Raw genomic sequence first — 9,446 nt, forward strand, 5'->3', positions numbered from 1 at the left:
GGAACAAACCAATAGCTCAAATGAGACACAAGAGCTGAGACAACTAATGCTGAATATACGAACAGAAATGGAAAACCTCTTCAAAAATGAAATCGATAAATTGAGGGAGGACATGAAGAGGACATGGGCTGAACATAAAGAAGAAATAGAAAAACTGAAAAAACAAATCGCAGAACTTATGGAAGTGAAGGATAAAGTAGCAAACATAGAAAAAATAATGGATAGCTACAATGATAGATTTAAAGAGACAGAAGATAGAATTAGTGATTTGGAGGATGGAACATCTGAATTCCAAAAAGAAACAGAAACTATAGGGAAAAGAATGGAAAAATTTGAACAGGGTATCAGGGAACTCAAGGACAATATGAACCGCACAAATATACGTGTTGTGGGTGTCCCAGAAGGAGAAGAGAAGGGAAAAGGAGGAGAAAAACTAATGGAAGAAATTATCACTGAAAATTTCCCAACTCTTATGAAAGACCTAAAATTACAGATCCAAGAAGTGCAGCGCACCCCAAAGAGATTAGACCCAAATAGGCGTTCTCCAAGACACTTACTAGTTAGAATGTCAGAGGTCAAAGAGAAAGAGAAGATCTTGAAAGCAGCAAGAGAAAAACAATCCATTACATACAAGGGAAACCCAATAAGATTTTGTGTAGATTTCTCAGCAGAAACCATGGAAGCTAGAAGACAGTGGGATGATATATTTAAAATACTAAAAGAGAAAAACTGCCAACCAAGACTCCTATATCCAGCAAAATTATCCTTCAAAAATGAGGGAGAAATTAAAACATTCTCAGACAAAAAGTCACTGAAAGAATTTGTGACCAAGAGACCAGCTCTGCAAGAAATACTAAAGGGAGCACTAGAGTCAGATACAAAAAGACAGAAGAGAGAGATATGGAAAAGAGTGTAGAAAGAAGGAAAATCAGATATGATATATATAATAAAAAGGCAAAATGTTAGAGGAAAATATTATCCAAACAGTAATAACACTGAATGTCAATGGACTGAAATCCCCAATCAAAAGACATAGATTGGCAGAATGGATTAAAAAACAGGATCCTTCGATATGCTGTCTACAGGAAACACATCTTAGACCCAAAGATAAACATAGGTTGAAAGTGAAAGGTTGGGAAAAGATATTTCATGCAAATAACAACCAGAAAAGAGCAGGAGTGGCTATACTAATATCCAACAAATTAGACTTCAAATGTAAAACAGTTAAAAGAGACAAAGAAGGACACTATATACTAATAAAAGGAACAATTAAACAAGAAGACATAACAATCATAAATATTTACGCACCGAATCAGAATGCCCCAAAATACGTGAGGAATATACTGCAAACACTGAAAAGGGAAATAGACTCATATACCATAATAGTTGGAGACTTCAACTCACCACTCTCATCAAGGGACAGAACATCTAGACAGAGGATCAACAAAGAAATAGAGAATCTGAATATTACTATAAATGAACTAGACTTAATAGACATTTATAGGACATTACATCCCACAACAGCAGGATACACCTTTTTCTCAAGTGCTCATGGATCATTCTCAAAGATAGACCATATGCTGGGTCACAAAGCAAGTCTTAACAAATTTAAAAAGATTGAAATCTTACACAACACTTTCTCGGACCATAAAGGAATGATGTTGGAAATCAATAATAGGCAGAGTGCCAGAAAATTCACAAATACGTGGAGGCTCAACAACACACTCCTAAACAACGACTGGGTCAAAGAAGAAATTGCAAGGGAAATTAGCAAATACCTCGAGGCGAATGAAAATGAAAACACAACATATCAAAACTTATGGGACGCAGCAAAGGCAGTGCTAAGAGGGAAATTTATTGCTCTAAATGCCTATATCAGAAAAGAAGAAAAGGCAAAAATTCAGGAATTATCTATCCATTTGGAAGAACTGGAGAAAGAACAGCGAGCTAACCCCAAAGCAAGCAAAAGGAAAGAAATAACAAAGATTAGAGCAGAAATAAATGAATTTGAAAACAATAGAGAAAATCAATAAGGCCAGAAGTTGGTTCTATGAGAAAATCAATAAGATTGATGGGCCCTTAGCAAGATTGACAAAAAGAAGAAGAGAGAGGATGCAAATAAATAAGATCAGAAATGGAAGAGGAGACATAACTACTGACCTCACAGAAATAAAGGAGGTAATAACAGGATACTATGAACAACTTTACGCTAATAAATACGCACCGAATCAGAATGCCCCAAAATACGTGAGGAATATACTGCAAACACTGAAAAGGGAAATAGACTCATATACCATAATAGTTGGAGACTTCAACTCACCACTCTCATCAGGAGGAAATGGACGGGTTCCTGGAAAGACATGAACAACCAACTTTGACTCAAGAAGACATAGATGACCTCAACAAACCAATCACAAGTAAAGAAATTGAATTAGTCATTCAAAAGCTTCCTAAAAAGAAAAGTCCAGGACCAGATGGTTTCACATGTGAATTCTACCAAACGTTCCAGAAAGAATTAGTACCAATTCTCTTCAAACTCTTCAAAAAAATCGAAGTGGAGGGAAAACTACCTAATTCATTCTATGAAGCCAACATCACCCTCATACCAAAACCAGGCAAAGATATTACAAAAAAAGAAAACTACAGACCAATCTCTCTAATGAATACAGATGCAAAAATCCTCAATAAAATTCTAGCAAATCGTATCCAACAGCACATTAAAAGAATTATACATCATGACCAAGTAGGATTCATCCCAGGTATGCAAGGATGGTTCAACATAAGAAAATCAATTAATGTAATACACCATATCAACAAATCAAAGCAGAAAAATCACATGATCATCTCAATTGATGCAGAGAAGGCATTCAACAAGATTCAACATCCTTTCCTGTTGAAAACACTTCAAAAGATAGGAATACAAGGGAACTTCCTTAAAATGATAGAGGGAATATATGAAAAACCCACAGCTAATATCATCCTCAATGGGGAAAAATTGAAAACTTTCCCCCTAAGATCAGGAACAAGACAAGGATGTCCACTATCACCACTATTATTCAACATTGTGTTGGAGGTTCTAGCCAGAGCAATTAGACAAGAAAAAGAAATACAAGGCATCAAAATTGGATAGGAAGAAGTAAAACTATCACTGTTTGCAGACGATATGATACTATACATCGAAAACCCGGAAAAATCCACAACAAAACTACTAGAGCTAATAAATGAGTACAGCAAAGTAGCAGGTTACAAGATCAACATTCAAAAATCTGTAGCATTTCTATACACTAGTAATGAACAAGCTGAGGGGGAAATCAAGAAACGAATCCCATTTACAATTGCAACTAAAAGAATAAAATACCTAGGAATAAATTTAACTAAAGAGACAAAAAACCTATATAAAGAAAACTACAAAAAACTGCTAAAAGAAATCACAGAAGACCTAAATAGATGGAAGGGCATACCGTGTTCATGGATTGGAAGACTAAATATAGTTAAGATGTCAATCCTACCTAAATTGATTTACAGATTCAATGCAATACCAATCAAAATCCCAACAACTTATTTTTCAGAAATAGAAAAACCAATAAGCAAATTTATCTGGAAGGGCAGGGTGCCCCGAATTGCTAAAAACATCTTGAGGAAAAAAAACGAAGCTGGAGGTCTCGCGCTGCCTGACTTTAAGGCATATTATGAAGCCACAATCTTCAAAACAGCATGGTATTGGCATAAAGATAGATATATCGACCAATGAAATCGAATAGAGTGCTCAGATATAGACCCTCTCATCTATGGACATTTGATCTTTGATAAGGCAGTCAAGCCAACTCACCTGGGACAGAGCAGTCTCTTCAATAAATGGTGCCTAGAGAACTGGATATCCATATGCAAAAGAATGAAAGAAAACCCATCTCTCACACCCTATACAAAAGTTAACTCAAAATGGATCAAAGATCTAAACATTAGGTCTAAGACCATAGAACAGTTAGAGGAAAATGTTGGGAGATATCTTATGGATCTTACAACTGGAGGCGGTTTTATGGACCTTAAACCTAAAGCAAGAGCACTGAAGAAGGAAATAAATAAATGGGAACTCCTCAAAATTAAACACTTTTGTGCATCAAAGAACTTCACCAAGAAAGTAGAAAGACAGCCTTCACAATGGGAGACAATATTTGGAAATGATATATCAGATAAAGGTCTAGTATCCAGAATTTATAAAGAGATTGTTCATCTCAACAACAAAAAGACAGCCAACCCAATTACAAAATGGGAAAAAGACTTGAACAGACACCTCTCAGAAGAGGAAATACGGATGGCCAAGAGGCACATGAAGAGATGCTCAATGTCCCTGGCCATTAGAGAAATGCAAATCAAAACCACAATGAGATATCATCTCACACCCACCAGAATGGCCATTATCAACAAAACAGAAAATGACAAGTGCTGGAGAGGATGCGGAGAAAGAGGCACACTTATCCACTGTTGGTGGGAATGTCAAAGGGTGCAACCACTGTGGAAGGCAGTTTGGTGGTTCCTCAAAAAGTGAATATAGAACTGCCATACGACCCAGCAATACCATTGCTAGGTATCTACTCAAAGGACTTAAGGGCAAAGACACAAACGGACATTTGCACACCAATGTTTATAGCAGCATTATTTACAATTGCAAAGAGATGGAAACAGCCAAAATCTCCATCAACAGAAGAGTGGCTAAACAAACTGTGGTATATACATACGATGGAATATTATGCAGCTTTAAGACAAGATAAACTTATGAACCATGTAATAACATGGATGGACCTAGAGAATATTATGCTGAGTGAATCCAGCCAAAAACTAAAGGACAAATACTGTATGGTCCCACTGATGTGAACGGACATTCGAGAATAAACTTGAAATATGTCATTGGTAACAGAGTTCAGCAGGAGTTAGAAACAGGGTAAGACAATGGGTAATTGAAGCTGAAGGGATACAGACTGTGCAACAGGACTAGATACAAAAACTCAAAAATGGACAGCACAATAATACCTAATTGTAAAGTAATCATGTTAAAACACTGAATGAAGCTGCATCTGAGCTATAGGTTTTTGTTTTGTTTTGTGTTGTTTTGTTTTGATTTTACTATTATTACTTTTATTTTTTTCTCTATATTAACATTCTATATCTTTTTCGGTTATGTTGCTAGTTCTTCTAAACCAATGCAAATGTACTAAGAAATGATGATCATGCATCTATGTGATGATGTTAAGAATTAATGATTGCATGTGTAGAATGGTATGATCTCTAAATGTTGGGTTAATTTCTTTTTTTCCGTTAATTAAAAAAAAAAAAAAGAGAAGGGATAATTGGAGATGAAGGGATACAGACTGTACAACGGGACTGGATATAAAAACTCAGAAATGGACAGCACAATACTACCCAATTGTAATGCAATTATGTTAAAACACTGAATGAAGCTGCATGTGAGGTATAGGTTTTTTGTTTTTGTTTTTTTTGTTTTTTTTCTTTCTATTATTGTTTTAATTCTTATTCTGTTGTCTTTTTATTTCTTTTTCTAAATCGATGCAAATGTACTAAGAAATGATGAATATGCAACTATGTGATGTTATTAAGAATTACTGATTGTACATGTAGATTGGAATGATTTCTAATTGTTTTGTTAATTCTTTTTTTAATTAATAAAAAAAAAAAGAGGGTTTTGTGGTCATGAAAAGCCATCCTTGTTATAAACTGACAAACATCCAAGATATCTATGTTTTTGATTGATTAATGCCTAGTAGGCATCATTACATGGAAAGGTATCAATTTTATTGTAGTACTTTTAATGCTCCATTTATTAAATGTTTAAACTAAACTTAAATTCTCCTAAGTCCTACATGTATTCTCTATTGATTAAATTTCCTTAGGTATCTATGCCTTAATTAAATATTAAATACAGATAAGTCCTTTAAAGGGTTCCCACACTTATTCAAGTCAAAATATTCTCAATACAATTATGACAGTCCATATTGCAAATGTCCACTTAAGTCCAAATAAAAACAGCAAATATGTAGGCTCAATTAATTTCCTCATTATGTCCATTTCTGTGTTGTAATTTCCTATTATTATTGTCGTACATATTTATAATCATCTTATATTTTAGTCACTTTCCTGGAAGTAAAGTAACCTTTCAAAAGAAAAATAAATAAGAATACTTTCTCACTGCAGCCACTTTACAAGATCTACATTCTCAAATTTTGGCTTCATAGTTGAAGAATGGACTAGTTTTCTCTTGAAGTAAGTGAAATAAGAATAATGTGTCAAAGGATTACTTCTCCTTTTTTATAGCTGAGGTTTAAATGTCAATGACTTTAACATCCATCATCTTAAACTTAAATTTTTGTCTTTTTGCCACATATCTTCCTCTAAAAAAATGTACTTTCCACTCTCAGCCAAATGAAGAAAAATATTTTAATGTTATTATATTTAATACATGAGAATTATCCAAGATTAATTTAATACAGTAATAAGTTTATTATAATTAATAAGGCTACTTTGAACCTCCATCTATAAGATCATAGATTGAACCAGCATAATTAATTTTTCATGTAAAAAGTTATCTAATTCGGAATATTGGAATTATCCTGTTTCTATTTGGTTATTTTGTGTGACAACTGTTGGTGACAATTTTTATGTGTATTCATCAATGCTGATTATTTCTTCCTGTTGTTCATAGAGTTCCTAAATCCGCTGAGACTACATAGAAAATACCATTGTTTACACTTTTATTTGTTGCTTATACCAATAAAGCATGGGTGCATGTATATGTATTTGCATTTCTGTATATTTATATACGCTATGCATGTTTTTAACAGTTTTTAGAGTACCTTAGTTTCAAAGCCCAATGCAAATGAAATAATCTACTGTATTTTTCTTTTGTTTTTTACTTTCATATACTCACTATATATATTTCTTGAGGATCCTTAGCTTTCATTGTTTTAATATATTTTAATTAAAAATTAAATTTTTTTAATACTTTTTTTTGTGCCCAGAATTTCACAACCTTATCAGCAAAAGATTCTTAAGGTTGGCTCCTTTCTTTTGTATCTGCCCCTGTCACTGACAGAATCACCCTTGTTTTCTAGATACAACAGGATGTTTCAGGCTCATATTATTTCTCTCTCTCTCTAAAACATAGTTCCAGCTAACAACTAAGAATTCCTCATTCTTTTAGGGGTGCAGTTTTTCTGGGGTTAAAATTTTAGATCCAAATTGTGCACATGAATATCAAAGTTTATGTCAAATTGTCTTCTTTTAGCATAGAAAGAATGGTGGTGTCAAGTATTTCTCTATCAATTCAATGAATAGTGTTTGACTGGGTGATCATGGACTGAAAAGTGTAAGATTGGAAAATAAAAGGAGATCTGGAAGAGATATAAGGTGTATCTCTGGGAAAGAACCCTGTTATTACAGGGTATACCCTGTTATTCATGCTCATTTTAAATGTCCACTATCGGACATGAATTGTAGAGAAGAGAATAATCAGATGGACAGGATGACCCATGCTGAGGATATCGATAAGCTTTTCTCCTAAGATCCCTATACTCAAATTGTGGACTCATTAAAAATTAGTTGTGGTAGCAAGAATGGAGGGTATGTTTGGATGTGATTATTGAATCTCCTCCCACTAAAGATAAAATGGCTACTGTCACTTTAGTGTGTCCAAGCTTCTAACAACAGAGGCCATCAATGAGCTACTGAAATGACACTATTTCCTGATAGGATGAAAGAACCATGTGTGGTCAGGTCAATCAAACTTTTCCTCACTTCCAGATAGGTTATTTCCTTCTCTACATGAAATGTTTTTGGCAGTACCCCATCCATTTAGGACTTACATTCATGGATTTCCAGAATGTCTTAATCATTGCTTGGTAGATGTTCCACAAACCTATGAATTTGAGAATCATCAGCATCTATTTCAAATTATATCTCAAGCCAGATCTACCTCTTTGGGCTACTTATATAAAATGGCCTAATTAACGTTTAAACTTGTTTCAGATATACCTAAAATTTTACAGAGCTAAGCTGAATGATTGATTCCACCCACCTCTGGCTATGGCTGTTTCAAAGTCTTCTCTTTCTCAATAAATGGAACTAGAATACAACTGTTTTATGCTTACGGCGAACAACCAGAACATAATGCCATTTTATACTTTTCATCATACTTCACAACCAAATCAAGGGTAAATACTCTCTGTTCCATCTTGATTAGTTTCAATTTCTTTCTTTCACTCTAAACATCTTCATTCTGACAATACTAACCAGAACCATTGTCATCTCTTCTCACTTAACTGTTGCTTATCTCTGTCTTTTGTTTCCTGGTTCTACATTCCTTCTGGCATTCAAAATGATTTTAAATAATTCATCAGATCATAGTACATTTCCACGTAAAATATTGTAATGCTATAATCAGAATAAAATCCTAGCTCCCTGTCGCCACCTAAACCAAGTTACATGAACTGTGGTTCAAAAGTCAATAAAATGAGTGCTTCTCATATCTTTTTCCAAATAAACACCCTTAGGCTCTTGCCCATACCTAATGAATTAGTGTGACATTTAAACAGGAAACCTATAGGATTCCTTTGCATACTAAAGTTTTAGAAGCAATGAGCTAAGAGATTCTATATAATTTAGTCATTAATACTTTTTCTTTTTTCATTTATATATCCACACATATCTCACATTTTTCATGCATAAAAGTGCACTAAGCAAAGTTTATGTTTCTATGAATTTTCAAAAATTAACATACCCTTATAAACTACAAATAAATTTTAAAAAATACAACCATGCCAGATGCCATCTTCATTCTCTCTTCCAGTCACTCCCTACTCCTCACCAAAGGCAATCACTATCTTGACTTTTAACACCATAGGTTAATTTTATATGTTTTTGAATTTCATATAAAGAAAATCATACCACGTGTACTATTTTTTACTTTCTTTATTGAAGGATCATATTTCTGTTATTCATTTCTAAAGTTGATGTCATTAATTTATCCATTCTCATTTTTGTCTAGTATTCCATTGTGGGATATACTGCTTTCATTTTTTTTTTGCTTTACTAGAAAAGTGTGGGTTCACAAAGCAAGCGTGCATCAACTGCAGGATACATTCCATACCACTGGATAAATTGGTGTGGAATATTTGTTACAACTGATGATAGAACATTTTTATAATTTTACTATTCATTAAAATCCATGATATAACTCAGGGTTCATTGTGTAATGAAGTTCCATAGTTTAAATTGTTATTGTTGCAACATATACAATCTAATATTCCCCCTTTGTCACATTTAGATATACATTTTAGTGTTGTAAACTGAGTTGAAAATGTAGCAATGTCATCACCACCATCCATTATCATGCATACTATGTGTACATATATATATTATCATGCATGAATATAAAA

This window comes from Tamandua tetradactyla, chromosome 9, assembly GCF_023851605.1.
Source record: "Tamandua tetradactyla isolate mTamTet1 chromosome 9, mTamTet1.pri, whole genome shotgun sequence".
NCBI lineage: Eukaryota > Metazoa > Chordata > Mammalia > Pilosa > Myrmecophagidae > Tamandua > Tamandua tetradactyla.